Source organism: Salvelinus alpinus, chromosome 9, assembly GCF_045679555.1.
Source record: "Salvelinus alpinus chromosome 9, SLU_Salpinus.1, whole genome shotgun sequence".
Lineage (NCBI taxonomy): Eukaryota > Metazoa > Chordata > Actinopteri > Salmoniformes > Salmonidae > Salvelinus > Salvelinus alpinus.
The window spans coordinates 941992-958404 of NC_092094.1; the positions used below are offsets into that span (position 1 = coordinate 941992).

A 16413-nucleotide genomic window follows, 5' to 3' on the forward strand; every position below is an offset into this window, starting at 1 on the left:
TATAAATGTTGTTATTAAACAGGGAATTCTTTGGGGAGAACCCCGAGTATAAATGTTGTTATTAAACAGGGAATTCTTTGGGGAGAACCCCGAGTATAAATGTTGTTATTAAACAGGGAATTCTTTGGGGAGAACCCCGAGTATAAATGTTGTTATTAAACAGGGAATTCTTTGGGGAGAACCCCGAGTATAAATGTTGTTATTAAACAGGGAATTCTTTGGGGAGAACCCCGAGTATAAATGTTGTTATTAAACAGGGAATTCTTTGGGGAGAACCCCGAGTATAAATGTTGTTATTAAACAGGGAATTCTTTGGGGAGAACCCCGAGTATAAATGTTGTTATTAAACAGGGAATTCTTTGGGGAGAACCCCGAGTATAAATGTTGTTATTAAACAGGGAATTCTTTGGGGAGAACCCCGAGTATAAATGTTGTTATTAAACAGGGAATTCTTTGGGGAGAACCCCGAGTATAAATGTTGTTATTAAACAGGGAATTCTTTGGGGAGAACCCCGAGTATAAATGTTGTTATTAAACAGGGAATTCTTTGGGGAGAACCCCGAGTATAAATGTTGTTATTAAACAGGGAATTCTTTGGGGAGAACCCCGAGTATAAATGTTGTTATTAAACAGGGAATTCTTTGGGGAGAACCCCGAGTATAAATGTTGTTATTAAACAGGGAATTCTTTGGGGAGAACCCCGAGTATAAATGTTGTTATTAAACAGGGAATTCTTTGGGGAGAACCCCGAGTATAAATGTTGTTATTAAACAGGGAATTCTTTGGGGAGAACCCCGAGTATAAATGTTGTTATTAAACAGGGAATTCTTTGGGGAGAACCCCGAGTATAAATGTTGTTATTAAACAGGGAATTCTTTGGGGAGAACCCCGAGTATAAATGTTGTTATTAAACAGGGAATTCTTTGGGGAGAACCCCGAGTATAAATGTTGTTATTAAACAGGGAATTCTTTGGGGAGAACCCCGAGTATAAATGTTGTTATTAAACAGGGAATTCTTTGGGGAGAACCCCGAGTATAAATGTTGTTATTAAACAGGGAATTCTTTGGGGAGAACCCCGAGTATAAATGTTGTTATTAAACAGGGAATTCTTTGGGGAGAACCCCGAGTATAAATGTTGTTATTAAACAGGGAATTCTTTGGGGAGAACCCCGAGTATAAATGTTGTTATTAAACAGGGAATTCTTTGGGGAGAACCCCGAGTATAAATGTTGTTATTAAACAGGGAATTCTTTGGGGAGAACCCCGAGTATAAATGTTGTTATTAAACAGGGAATTCTTTGGGGAGAACCCCGAGTGTAAATGTTGTTATTAAACAGGGAATTCTTTGGGGAGAACCCCGAGTGTAAATGTTGTTATTAAACAGGGAATTCTTTGGGGAGAACCCCGTGTATAAATGTTGTTATAAAACAGGGAATTCTTTGGGGAGAACCCCGAGTATAAATGTTGTTATTAAACAGGGAATTCTTTGGGGAGAACCCCGAGTATAAATGTTGTTATTAAACAGGGAATTCTTTGGGGAGAACCCCGAGTGTAAATGTTGTTATTAAACAGGGAATTCTTTGGGGAGAACCCCGAGTGTAAATGTTGTTATTAAACAGGGAATTCTTTGGGGAGAACCCCGTGTATAAATGTTGTTATAAAACAGGGAATTCTTTGGGGAGAACCCCGAGTATAAATGTTGTTATTAAACAGGGAATTCTTTGGGGAGAACCCCGAGTATAAATGTTATTAAACAGGGAATTCTTTGGGGAGAACCCCGAGTATAAATGTTGTTATTAAACAGGGAATTCTTTGGGGAGAACCCTGAGTAATAAATGTTGTTATTAAACAGGGAATTCTTTGGGGAGAACCTCGTGTATAAATGTTGTTATAAAACAGGGAATTCTTTGGGGAGAACCCCGAGTATAAATGTTGTTATTAAACAGGGAATTCTTTGGGGAGAACCCCGAGTATAAATGTTGTTATTAAACAGGGAATTCTTTGGGGAGAACCCCGAGTATAAATGTTGTTATTAAACAGGGAATTCTTTGGGGAGAACCCCGAGTATAAATGTTGTTATTAAACAGGGAATTCTTTGGGGAGAACCCCGAGTATAAATGTTGTTATTAAACAGGGAATTCTTTGGGGAGAACCCCGAGTATAAATGTTGTTATTAAACAGGGAATTCTTTGGGGAGAACCCCGAGTATAAATGTTGTTATTAAACAGGGAATTCTTTGGGGAGAACCCCGAGTATAAATGTTGTTATTAAACAGGGAATTCTTTGGGGAGAACCCCGAGTATAAATGTTGTTATTAAACAGGGAATTCTTTGGGGAGAACCCCGAGTATAAATGTTGTTATTAAACAGGGAATTCTTTGGGGAGAACCCCGAGTATAAATGTTGTTATTAAACAGGGAATTCTTTGGGGAGAACCCCGAGTATAAATGTTGTTATTAAACAGGGAATTCTTTGGGGAGAACCCCGAGTATAAATGTTGTTATTAAACAGGGAATTCTTTGGGGAGAACCCCGAGTATAAATGTTGTTATTAAACAGGGAATTCTTTGGGGAGAACCCCGAGTATAAATGTTGTTATTAAACAGGGAATTCTTTGGGGAGAACCCCGAGTATAAATGTTGTTATTAAACAGGGAATTCTTTGGGGAGAACCCCGAGTATAAATGTTGTTATTAAACAGGGAATTCTTTGGGGAGAACCCCGAGTATAAATGTTGTTATTAAACAGGGAATTCTTTGGGGAGAACCCCGAGTATAAATGTTGTTATTAAACAGGGAATTCTTTGGGGAGAACCCCGAGTATAAATGTTGTTATTAAACAGGGAATTCTTTGGGGAGAACCCCGAGTATAAATGTTGTTATTAAACAGGGAATTCTTTGGGGAGAACCCCGAGTATAAATGTTGTTATTAAACAGGGAATTCTTTGGGGAGAACCCCGAGTATAAATGTTGTTATTAAACAGGGAATTCTTTGGGGAGAACCCCGAGTATAAATGTTGTTATTAAACAGGGAATTCTTTGGGGAGAACCCCGAGTATAAATGTTGTTATTAAACAGGGAATTCTTTGGGGAGAACCCCGAGTATAAATGTTGTTATTAAACAGGGAATTCTTTGGGGAGAACCCCGAGTGTAAATGTTGTTATTAAACAGGGAATTCTTTGGGGAGAACCCCGAGTGTAAATGTTGTTATTAAACAGGGAATTCTTTGGGGAGAACCCCGTGTATAAATGTTGTTATAAAACAGGGAATTCTTTGGGGAGAACCCCGTGTATAAATGTTGTTATAAAACAGGGAATTCTTTGGGGAGAACCCCGAGTGTAAATGTTGTTATTAAACAGGGAATTCTTTGGGGAGAACCCCGAGTGTAAATGTTGTTATTAAACAGGGAATTCTTTGGGGAGAACCCCGAGTGTAAATGTTGTTATTAAACAGGGAATTCTTTGGGGAGAACCCCGTGTATAAATGTTGTTATAAAACAGGGAATTCTTTGGGGAGAACCCCGAGTATAAATGTTGTTATTAAACAGGGAATTCTTTGGGGAGAACCCCGAGTATAAATGTTATTAAACAGGGAATTCTTTGGGGAGAACCCCGAGTATAAATGTTGTTATTAAACAGGGAATTCTTTGGGGAGAACCCTGAGTAATAAATGTTGTTATTAAACAGGGAATTCTTTGGGGAGAACCTCGTGTATAAATGTTGTTATAAAACAGGGAATTCTTTGGGGAGAACCCCGAGTATAAATGTTGTTATTAAACAGGGAATTCTTTGGGGAGAACCCCGAGTATAAATGTTGTTATTAAACAGGGAATTCTTTGGGGAGAACCCCGAGTATAAATGTTGTTATTAAACAGGGAATTCTTTGGGGAGAACCCCGAGTATAAATGTTGTTATTAAACAGGGAATTCTTTGGGGAGAACCCCGAGTATAAATGTTGTTATTAAACAGGGAATTCTTTGGGGAGAACCCCGAGTATAAATGTTGTTATTAAACAGGGAATTCTTTGGGGAGAACCCCGAGTATAAATGTTGTTATTAAACAGGGAATTCTTTGGGGAGAACCCCGAGTATAAATGTTGTTATTAAACAGGGAATTCTTTGGGGAGAACCCCGAGTATAAATGTTGTTATTAAACAGGGAATTCTTTGGGGAGAACCCCGAGTATAAATGTTGTTATTAAACAGGGAATTCTTTGGGGAGAACCCCGAGTATAAATGTTGTTATTAAACAGGGAATTCTTTGGGGAGAACCCCGAGTATAAATGTTGTTATTAAACAGGGAATTCTTTGGGGAGAACCCCGAGTATAAATGTTGTTATTAAACAGGGAATTCTTTGGGGAGAACCCCGAGTATAAATGTTGTTATTAAACAGGGAATTCTTTGGGGAGAACCCCGAGTATAAATGTTGTTATTAAACAGGGAATTCTTTGGGGAGAACCCCGAGTATAAATGTTGTTATTAAACAGGGAATTCTTTGGGGAGAACCCCGAGTATAAATGTTGTTATTAAACAGGGAATTCTTTGGGGAGAACCCCGAGTATAAATGTTGTTATTAAACAGGGAATTCTTTGGGGAGAACCCCGAGTATAAATGTTGTTATTAAACAGGGAATTCTTTGGGGAGAACCCCGAGTATAAATGTTGTTATTAAACAGGGAATTCTTTGGGGAGAACCCCGAGTATAAATGTTGTTATTAAACAGGGAATTCTTTGGGGAGAACCCCGAGTATAAATGTTGTTATTAAACAGGGAATTCTTTGGGGAGAACCCCGAGTATAAATGTTGTTATTAAACAGGGAATTCTTTGGGGAGAACCCCGAGTATAAATGTTGTTATTAAACAGGGAATTCTTTGGGGAGAACCCCGAGTATAAATGTTGTTATTAAACAGGGAATTCTTTGGGGAGAACCCCGAGTATAAATGTTGTTATTAAACAGGGAATTCTTTGGGGAGAACCCCGAGTATAAATGTTGTTATTAAACAGGGAATTCTTTGGGGAGAACCCCGAGTATAAATGTTGTTATTAAACAGGGAATTCTTTGGGGAGAACCCCGAGTATAAATGTTGTTATTAAACAGGGAATTCTTTGGGGAGAACCCCGAGTATAAATGTTGTTATTAAACAGGGAATTCTTTGGGGAGAACCCCGAGTATAAATGTTGTTATTAAACAGGGAATTCTTTGGGGAGAACCCCGAGTATAAATGTTGTTATTAAACAGGGAATTCTTTGGGGAGAACCCCGAGTATAAATGTTGTTATTAAACAGGGAATTCTTTGGGGAGAACCCCGAGTATAAATGTTGTTATTAAACAGGGAATTCTTTGGGGAGAACCCCGAGTATAAATGTTGTTATTAAACAGGGAATTCTTTGGGGAGAACCCCGAGTATAAATGTTGTTATTAAACAGGGAATTCTTTGGGGAGAACCCCGAGTATAAATGTTGTTATTAAACAGGGAATTCTTTGGGGAGAACCCCGAGTATAAATGTTGTTATTAAACAGGGAATTCTTTGGGGAGAACCCCGAGTATAAATGTTGTTATTAAACAGGGAATTCTTTGGGGAGAACCCCGAGTATAAATGTTGTTATTAAACAGGGAATTCTTTGGGGAGAACCCCGAGTATAAATGTTGTTATTAAACAGGGAATTCTTTGGGGAGAACCCCGAGTATAAATGTTGTTATTAAACAGGGAATTCTTTGGGGAGAACCCCGAGTATAAATGTTGTTATTAAACAGGGAATTCTTTGGGGAGAACCCCGAGTATAAATGTTGTTATTAAACAGGGAATTCTTTGGGGAGAACCCTGAGTGATAAATGTTGTTATTAAACAGGGAATTCTTTGGGGAGAACCTCGTGTATAAATGTTGTTATAAAACAGGGAATTCTTTGGGGAGAACCCCGAGTATAAATGTTGTTATTAAACAGGGAATTCTTTGGGGAGAACCCCGAGTATAAATGTTGTTATTAAACAGGGAATTCTTTGGGGAGAACCCCGAGTATAAATGTTGTTATTAAACAGGGAATTCTTTGGGGAGAACCCCGAGTATAAATGTTGTTATTAAACAGGGAATTCTTTGGGGAGAACCCCGAGTATAAATGTTGTTATTAAACAGGGAATTCTTTGGGGAGAACCCCGAGTATAAATGTTGTTATTAAACAGGGAATTCTTTGGGGAGAACCCCGAGTATAAATGTTGTTATTAAACAGGGAATTCTTTGGGGAGAACCCCGAGTATAAATGTTGTTATTAAACAGGGAATTCTTTGGGGAGAACCCCGAGTATAAATGTTGTTATTAAACAGGGAATTCTTTGGGGAGAACCCCGAGTATAAATGTTGTTATTAAACAGGGAATTCTTTGGGGAGAACCCCGAGTATAAATGTTGTTATTAAACAGGGAATTCTTTGGGGAGAACCCCGAGTATAAATGTTGTTATTAAACAGGGAATTCTTTGGGGAGAACCCCGAGTATAAATGTTGTTATTAAACAGGGAATTCTTTGGGGAGAACCCCGAGTATAAATGTTGTTATTAAACAGGGAATTCTTTGGGGAGAACCCCGAGTATAAATGTTGTTATTAAACAGGGAATTCTTTGGGGAGAACCCCGAGTATAAATGTTGTTATTAAACAGGGAATTCTTTGGGGAGAACCCCGAGTATAAATGTTGTTATTAAACAGGGAATTCTTTGGGGAGAACCCCGAGTATAAATGTTGTTATTAAACAGGGAATTCTTTGGGGAGAACCCCGAGTATAAATGTTGTTATTAAACAGGGAATTCTTTGGGGAGAACCCCGAGTATAAATGTTGTTATTAAACAGGGAATTCTTTGGGGAGAACCCCGAGTATAAATGTTGTTATTAAACAGGGAATTCTTTGGGGAGAACCCCGAGTATAAATGTTGTTATTAAACAGGGAATTCTTTGGGGAGAACCCCGAGTATAAATGTTGTTATTAAACAGGGAATTCTTTGGGGAGAACCCCGAGTATAAATGTTGTTATTAAACAGGGAATTCTTTGGGGAGAACCCCGAGTATAAATGTTGTTATTAAACAGGGAATTCTTTGGGGAGAACCCCGAGTATAAATGTTGTTATTAAACAGGGAATTCTTTGGGGAGAACCCCGAGTATAAATGTTGTTATTAAACAGGGAATTCTTTGGGGAGAACCCCGAGTATAAATGTTGTTATTAAACAGGGAATTCTTTGGGGAGAACCCCGAGTGTAAATGTTGTTATTAAACAGGGAATTCTTTGGGGAGAACCCCGAGTGTAAATGTTGTTATTAAACAGGGAATTCTTTGGGGAGAACCCCGTGTATAAATGTTGTTATAAAACAGGGAATTCTTTGGGGAGAACCCCGAGTATAAATGTTGTTATTAAACAGGGAATTCTTTGGGGAGAACCCCGAGTATAAATGTTGTTATTAAACAGGGAATTCTTTGGGGAGAACCCCGAGTGTAAATGTTGTTATTAAACAGGGAATTCTTTGGGGAGAACCCCGAGTGTAAATGTTGTTATTAAACAGGGAATTCTTTGGGGAGAACCCCGTGTATAAATGTTGTTATAAAACAGGGAATTCTTTGGGGAGAACCCCGAGTATAAATGTTGTTATTAAACAGGGAATTCTTTGGGGAGAACCCCGAGTATAAATGTTATTAAACAGGGAATTCTTTGGGGAGAACCCCGAGTATAAATGTTGTTATTAAACAGGGAATTCTTTGGGGAGAACCCTGAGTAATAAATGTTGTTATTAAACAGGGAATTCTTTGGGGAGAACCTCGTGTATAAATGTTGTTATAAAACAGGGAATTCTTTGGGGAGAACCCCGAGTATAAATGTTGTTATTAAACAGGGAATTCTTTGGGGAGAACCCCGAGTATAAATGTTGTTATTAAACAGGGAATTCTTTGGGGAGAACCCCGAGTATAAATGTTGTTATTAAACAGGGAATTCTTTGGGGAGAACCCCGAGTATAAATGTTGTTATTAAACAGGGAATTCTTTGGGGAGAACCCCGAGTATAAATGTTGTTATTAAACAGGGAATTCTTTGGGGAGAACCCCGAGTATAAATGTTGTTATTAAACAGGGAATTCTTTGGGGAGAACCCCGAGTATAAATGTTGTTATTAAACAGGGAATTCTTTGGGGAGAACCCCGAGTATAAATGTTGTTATTAAACAGGGAATTCTTTGGGGAGAACCCCGAGTATAAATGTTGTTATTAAACAGGGAATTCTTTGGGGAGAACCCCGAGTATAAATGTTGTTATTAAACAGGGAATTCTTTGGGGAGAACCCCGAGTATAAATGTTGTTATTAAACAGGGAATTCTTTGGGGAGAACCCCGAGTATAAATGTTGTTATTAAACAGGGAATTCTTTGGGGAGAACCCCGAGTATAAATGTTGTTATTAAACAGGGAATTCTTTGGGGAGAACCCCGAGTATAAATGTTGTTATTAAACAGGGAATTCTTTGGGGAGAACCCCGAGTATAAATGTTGTTATTAAACAGGGAATTCTTTGGGGAGAACCCCGAGTATAAATGTTGTTATTAAACAGGGAATTCTTTGGGGAGAACCCCGAGTATAAATGTTGTTATTAAACAGGGAATTCTTTGGGGAGAACCCCGAGTATAAATGTTGTTATTAAACAGGGAATTCTTTGGGGAGAACCCCGAGTATAAATGTTGTTATTAAACAGGGAATTCTTTGGGGAGAACCCCGAGTATAAATGTTGTTATTAAACAGGGAATTCTTTGGGGAGAACCCCGAGTATAAATGTTGTTATTAAACAGGGAATTCTTTGGGGAGAACCCCGAGTATAAATGTTGTTATTAAACAGGGAATTCTTTGGGGAGAACCCCGAGTATAAATGTTGTTATTAAACAGGGAATTCTTTGGGGAGAACCCCGAGTATAAATGTTGTTATTAAACAGGGAATTCTTTGGGGAGAACCCCGAGTATAAATGTTGTTATTAAACAGGGAATTCTTTGGGGAGAACCCCGAGTATAAATGTTGTTATTAAACAGGGAATTCTTTGGGGAGAACCCCGAGTATAAATGTTGTTATTAAACAGGGAATTCTTTGGGGAGAACCCCGAGTATAAATGTTGTTATTAAACAGGGAATTCTTTGGGGAGAACCCCGAGTATAAATGTTGTTATTAAACAGGGAATTCTTTGGGGAGAACCCCGAGTATAAATGTTGTTATTAAACAGGGAATTCTTTGGGGAGAACCCCGAGTAATAAATGTTGTTATTAAACAGGGAATTCTTTGGGGAGAACCTCGTGTATAAATGTTGTTATAAAACAGGGAATTCTTTGGGGAGAACCCCGAGTATAAATGTTGTTATTAAACAGGGAATTCTTTGGGGAGAACCCCGAGTATAAATGTTGTTATTAAACAGGGAATTCTTTGGGGAGAACCCCGAGTATAAATGTTGTTATTAAACAGGGAATTCTTTGGGGAGAACCCCGAGTATAAATGTTGTTATTAAACAGGGAATTCTTTGGGGAGAACCCCGAGTATAAATGTTGTTATTAAACAGGGAATTCTTTGGGGAGAACCCCGAGTATAAATGTTGTTATTAAACAGGGAATTCTTTGGGGAGAACCCCGAGTATAAATGTTGTTATTAAACAGGGAATTCTTTGGGGAGAACCCCGAGTATAAATGTTGTTATTAAACAGGGAATTCTTTGGGGAGAACCCCGAGTATAAATGTTGTTATTAAACAGGGAATTCTTTGGGGAGAACCCCGAGTATAAATGTTGTTATTAAACAGGGAATTCTTTGGGGAGAACCCCGAGTATAAATGTTGTTATTAAACAGGGAATTCTTTGGGGAGAACCCCGAGTAATAAATGTTGTTATTAAACAGGGAATTCTTTGGGGAGAACCTCGTGTATAAATGTTGTTATAAAACAGGGAATTCTTTGGGGAGAACCCCGAGTATAAATGTTGTTATTAAACAGGGAATTCTTTGGGGAGAACCCCGAGTATAAATGTTGTTATTAAACAGGGAATTCTTTGGGGAGAACCCCGAGTATAAATGTTGTTATTAAACAGGGAATTCTTTGGGGAGAACCCCGAGTATAAATGTTGTTATTAAACAGGGAATTCTTTGGGGAGAACCCCGAGTAATAAATGTTGTTATTAAACAGGGAATTCTTTGGGGAGAACCTCGTGTATAAATGTTGTTATAAAACAGGGAATTCTTTGGGGAGAACCCCGAGTATAAATGTTGTTATTAAACAGGGAATTCTTTGGGGAGAACCCCGAGTATAAATGTTGTTATTAAACAGGGAATTCTTTGGGGAGAACCCCGAGTATAAATGTTGTTATTAAACAGGGAATTCTTTGGGGAGAACCCCGAGTATAAATGTTGTTATTAAACAGGGAATTCTTTGGGGAGAACCCCGAGTATAAATGTTGTTATTAAACAGGGAATTCTTTGGGGAGAACCCCGAGTATAAATGTTGTTATTAAACAGGGAATTCTTTGGGGAGAACCCCGAGTATAAATGTTGTTATTAAACAGGGAATTCTTTGGGGAGAACCCCGAGTATAAATGTTGTTATTAAACAGGGAATTCTTTGGGGAGAACCCCGAGTATAAATGTTGTTATTAAACAGGGAATTCTTTGGGGAGAACCCCGAGTATAAATGTTGTTATTAAACAGGGAATTCTTTGGGGAGAACCCCGAGTATAAATGTTGTTATTAAACAGGGAATTCTTTGGGGAGAACCCCGAGTATAAATGTTGTTATTAAACAGGGAATTCTTTGGGGAGAACCCCGAGTATAAATGTTGTTATTAAACAGGGAATTCTTTGGGGAGAACCCCGAGTATAAATGTTGTTATTAAACAGGGAATTCTTTGGGGAGAACCCCGAGTATAAATGTTGTTATTAAACAGGGAATTCTTTGGGGAGAACCCCGAGTATAAATGTTGTTATTAAACAGGGAATTCTTTGGGGAGAACCCCGAGTATAAATGTTGTTATTAAACAGGGAATTCTTTGGGGAGAACCCCGAGTATAAATGTTGTTATTAAACAGGGAATTCTTTGGGGAGAACCCCGAGTATAAATGTTGTTATTAAACAGGGAATTCTTTGGGGAGAACCCCGAGTATAAATGTTGTTATTAAACAGGGAATTCTTTGGGGAGAACCCCGAGTATAAATGTTGTTATTAAACAGGGAATTCTTTGGGGAGAACCCCGAGTATAAATGTTGTTATTAAACAGGGAATTCTTTGGGGAGAACCCCGAGTATAAATGTTGTTATTAAACAGGGAATTCTTTGGGGAGAACCCCGAGTATAAATGTTGTTATTAAACAGGGAATTCTTTGGGGAGAACCCCGAGTATAAATGTTGTTATTAAACAGGGAATTCTTTGGGGAGAACCCCGAGTATAAATGTTGTTATTAAACAGGGAATTCTTTGGGGAGAACCCCGAGTATAAATGTTGTTATTAAACAGGGAATTCTTTGGGGAGAACCCCGAGTATAAATGTTGTTATTAAACAGGGAATTCTTTGGGGAGAACCCCGAGTATAAATGTTGTTATTAAACAGGGAATTCTTTGGGGAGAACCCCGAGTATAAATGTTGTTATTAAACAGGGAATTCTTTGGGGAGAACCCCGAGTATAAATGTTGTTATTAAACAGGGAATTCTTTGGGGAGAACCCCGAGTATAAATGTTGTTATTAAACAGGGAATTCTTTGGGGAGAACCCCGAGTATAAATGTTGTTATTAAACAGGGAATTCTTTGGGGAGAACCCCGAGTATAAATGTTGTTATTAAACAGGGAATTCTTTGGGGAGAACCCCGAGTATAAATGTTGTTATTAAACAGGGAATTCTTTGGGGAGAACCCCGAGTATAAATGTTGTTATTAAACAGGGAATTCTTTGGGGAGAACCCCGAGTATAAATGTTGTTATTAAACAGGGAATTCTTTGGGGAGAACCCCGAGTATAAATGTTGTTATTAAACAGGGAATTCTTTGGGGAGAACCCCGAGTATAAATGTTGTTATTAAACAGGGAATTCTTTGGGGAGAACCCCGAGTATAAATGTTGTTATTAAACAGGGAATTCTTTGGGGAGAACCCCGAGTATAAATGTTGTTATTAAACAGGGAATTCTTTGGGGAGAACCCCGAGTATAAATGTTGTTATTAAACAGGGAATTCTTTGGGGAGAACCCCGAGTATAAATGTTGTTATTAAACAGGGAATTCTTTGGGGAGAACCCCGAGTATAAATGTTGTTATTAAACAGGGAATTCTTTGGGGAGAACCCCGAGTATAAATGTTGTTATTAAACAGGGAATTCTTTGGGGAGAACCCCGAGTATAAATGTTGTTATTAAACAGGGAATTCTTTGGGGAGAACCCCGAGTATAAATGTTGTTATTAAACAGGGAATTCTTTGGGGAGAACCCCGAGTATAAATGTTGTTATTAAACAGGGAATTCTTTGGGGAGAACCCCGAGTATAAATGTTGTTATTAAACAGGGAATTCTTTGGGGAGAACCCCGAGTATAAATGTTGTTATTAAACAGGGAATTCTTTGGGGAGAACCCCGAGTATAAATGTTGTTATTAAACAGGGAATTCTTTGGGGAGAACCCCGAGTATAAATGTTGTTATTAAACAGGGAATTCTTTGGGGAGAACCCCGAGTATAAATGTTGTTATTAAACAGGGAATTCTTTGGGGAGAACCCCGAGTATAAATGTTGTTATTAAACAGGGAATTCTTTGGGGAGAACCCCGAGTATAAATGTTGTTATTAAACAGGGAATTCTTTGGGGAGAACCCCGAGTATAAATGTTGTTATTAAACAGGGAATTCTTTGGGGAGAACCCCGAGTATAAATGTTGTTATTAAACAGGGAATTCTTTGGGGAGAACCCCGAGTATAAATGTTGTTATTAAACAGGGAATTCTTTGGGGAGAACCCCGAGTATAAATGTTGTTATTAAACAGGGAATTCTTTGGGGAGAACCCCGAGTATAAATGTTGTTATTAAACAGGGAATTCTTTGGGGAGAACCCCGAGTATAAATGTTGTTATTAAACAGGGAATTCTTTGGGGAGAACCCCGAGTATAAATGTTGTTATTAAACAGGGAATTCTTTGGGGAGAACCCCGAGTATAAATGTTGTTATTAAACAGGGAATTCTTTGGGGAGAACCCCGAGTATAAATGTTGTTATTAAACAGGGAATTCTTTGGGGAGAACCCCGAGTATAAATGTTGTTATTAAACAGGGAATTCTTTGGGGAGAACCCCGAGTATAAATGTTGTTATTAAACAGGGAATTCTTTGGGGAGAACCCCGAGTATAAATGTTGTTATTAAACAGGGAATTCTTTGGGGAGAACCCCGAGTATAAATGTTGTTATTAAACAGGGAATTCTTTGGGGAGAACCCCGAGTATAAATGTTGTTATTAAACAGGGAATTCTTTGGGGAGAACCCCGAGTATAAATGTTGTTATTAAACAGGGAATTCTTTGGGGAGAACCCCGAGTATAAATGTTGTTATTAAACAGGGAATTCTTTGGGGAGAACCCCGAGTATAAATGTTGTTATTAAACAGGGAATTCTTTGGGGAGAACCCCGAGTATAAATGTTGTTATTAAACAGGGAATTCTTTGGGGAGAACCCCGAGTATAAATGTTGTTATTAAACAGGGAATTCTTTGGGGAGAACCCCGAGTATAAATGTTGTTATTAAACAGGGAATTCTTTGGGGAGAACCCCGAGTATAAATGTTGTTATTAAACAGGGAATTCTTTGGGGAGAACCCCGAGTATAAATGTTGTTATTAAACAGGGAATTCTTTGGGGAGAACCCCGAGTATAAATGTTGTTATTAAACAGGGAATTCTTTGGGGAGAACCCCGAGTATAAATGTTGTTATTAAACAGGGAATTCTTTGGGGAGAACCCCGAGTATAAATGTTGTTATTAAACAGGGAATTCTTTGGGGAGAACCCCGAGTATAAATGTTGTTATTAAACAGGGAATTCTTTGGGGAGAACCCCGAGTATAAATGTTGTTATTAAACAGGGAATTCTTTGGGGAGAACCCCGAGTATAAATGTTGTTATTAAACAGGGAATTCTTTGGGGAGAACCCCGAGTATAAATGTTGTTATTAAACAGGGAATTCTTTGGGGAGAACCCCGAGTATAAATGTTGTTATTAAACAGGGAATTCTTTGGGGAGAACCCCGAGTATAAATGTTGTTATTAAACAGGGAATTCTTTGGGGAGAACCCCGAGTATAAATGTTGTTATTAAACAGGGAATTCTTTGGGGAGAACCCCGAGTATAAATGTTGTTATTAAACAGGGAATTCTTTGGGGAGAACCCCGAGTATAAATGTTGTTATTAAACAGGGAATTCTTTGGGGAGAACCCCGAGTATAAATGTTGTTATTAAACAGGGAATTCTTTGGGGAGAACCCCGAGTATAAATGTTGTTATTAAACAGGGAATTCTTTGGGGAGAACCCCGAGTGTAAATGTTGTTATTAAACAGGGAATTCTTTGGGGAGAACCCCGAGTGTAAATGTTGTTATTAAACAGGGAATTCTTTGGGGAGAACCCCGTGTGTAAATGTTGTTATAAAACAGGGAATTCTTTGGGGAGAACCCCGAGTATAAATGTTGTTATTAAACAGGGAATTCTTTGGGGAGAACCCCGAGTATAAATGTTATTAAACAGGGAATTCTTTGGGGAGAACCCCGAGTATAAATGTTGTTATTAAACAGGGAATTCTTTGGGGAGAACCCCGAGTAATAAATGTTGTTATTAAACAGGGAATTCTTTGGGGAGAACCTCGTGTATAAATGTTGTTATAAAACAGGGAATTCTTTGGGGAGAACCCCGAGTATAAATGTTGTTATTAAACAGGGAATTCTTTGGGGAGAACCCCGAGTATAAATGTTGTTATTAAACAGGGAATTCTTTGGGGAGAACCCCGAGTATAAATGTTGTTATTAAACAGGGAATTCTTTGGGGAGAACCCCGAGTATAAATGTTGTTATTAAACAGGGAATTCTTTGGGGAGAACCCCGAGTATAAATGTTGTTATTAAACAGGGAATTCTTTGGGGAGAACCCCGAGTATAAATGTTGTTATTAAACAGGGAATTCTTTGGGGAGAACCCCGAGTATAAATGTTGTTATTAAACAGGGAATTCTTTGGGGAGAACCCCGAGTATAAATGTTGTTATTAAACAGGGAATTCTTTGGGGAGAACCCCGAGTATAAATGTTGTTATTAAACAGGGAATTCTTTGGGGAGAACCCCGAGTATAAATGTTGTTATTAAACAGGGAATTCTTTGGGGAGAACCCCGAGTATAAATGTTGTTATTAAACAGGGAATTCTTTGGGGAGAACCCCGAGTATAAATGTTGTTATTAAACAGGGAATTCTTTGGGGAGAACCCCGAGTATAAATGTTGTTATTAAACAGGGAATTCTTTGGGGAGAACCCCGAGTATAAATGTTGTTATTAAACAGGGAATTCTTTGGGGAGAACCCCGAGTATAAATGTTGTTATTAAACAGGGAATTCTTTGGGGAGAACCCCGAGTATAAATGTTGTTATTAAACAGGGAATTCTTTGGGGAGAACCCCGAGTATAAATGTTGTTATTAAACAGGGAATTCTTTGGGGAGAACCCCGAGTATAAATGTTGTTATTAAACAGGGAATTCTTTGGGGAGAACCCCGAGTATAAATGTTGTTATTAAAACAGGGAATTCTTTGGGGAGAACCCCGAGTATAAATGTTGTTATTAAACAGGGAATTCTTTGGGGAGAACCCCGAGTATAAATGTTGTTATTAAACAGGGAATTCTTTGGGGAGAACCCCGAGTATAAATGTTGTTATTAAACAGGGAATTCTTTGGGGAGAACCCCGAGTATAAATGTTGTTATTAAACAGGGAATTCTTTGGGGAGAACCCCGAGTATAAATGTTGTTATTAAACAGGGAATTCTTTGGGGAGAACCCCGAGTATAAATGTTGTTATTAAACAGGGAATTCTTTGGGGAGAACCCCGAGTATAAATGTTGTTATTAAACAGGGAATTCTTTGGGGAGAACCCCGAGTAATAAATGTTGTTATTAAACAGGGAATTCTTTGGGGAGAACCTCGTGTATAAATGTTGTTATAAAACAGGGAATTCTTTGGGGAGAACCCCGAGTATAAATGTTGTTATTAAACAGGGAATTCTTTGGGGAGAACCCCGAGTATAAATGTTGTTATTAAACAGGGAATTCTTTGGGGAGAACCCCGAGTATAAATGTTGTTATTAAACAGGGAATTCTTTGGGGAGAACCCCGAGTATAAATGTTGTTATTAAACAGGGAATTCTTTGGGGAGAACCCCGAGTATAAATGTTGT

The 16413-nt window shown here is 38.3% G+C and overlaps 1 protein-coding gene across 1 annotated transcript in view; it reads left to right on the forward strand.

Moving 5' to 3' along the window:
- Positions 1 to 16413, forward strand: part of kif23 (kinesin family member 23) — a gene marked incomplete in the record, with an annotated part of 69986 nt that overhangs the window by 11513 nt on the left and 42060 nt on the right.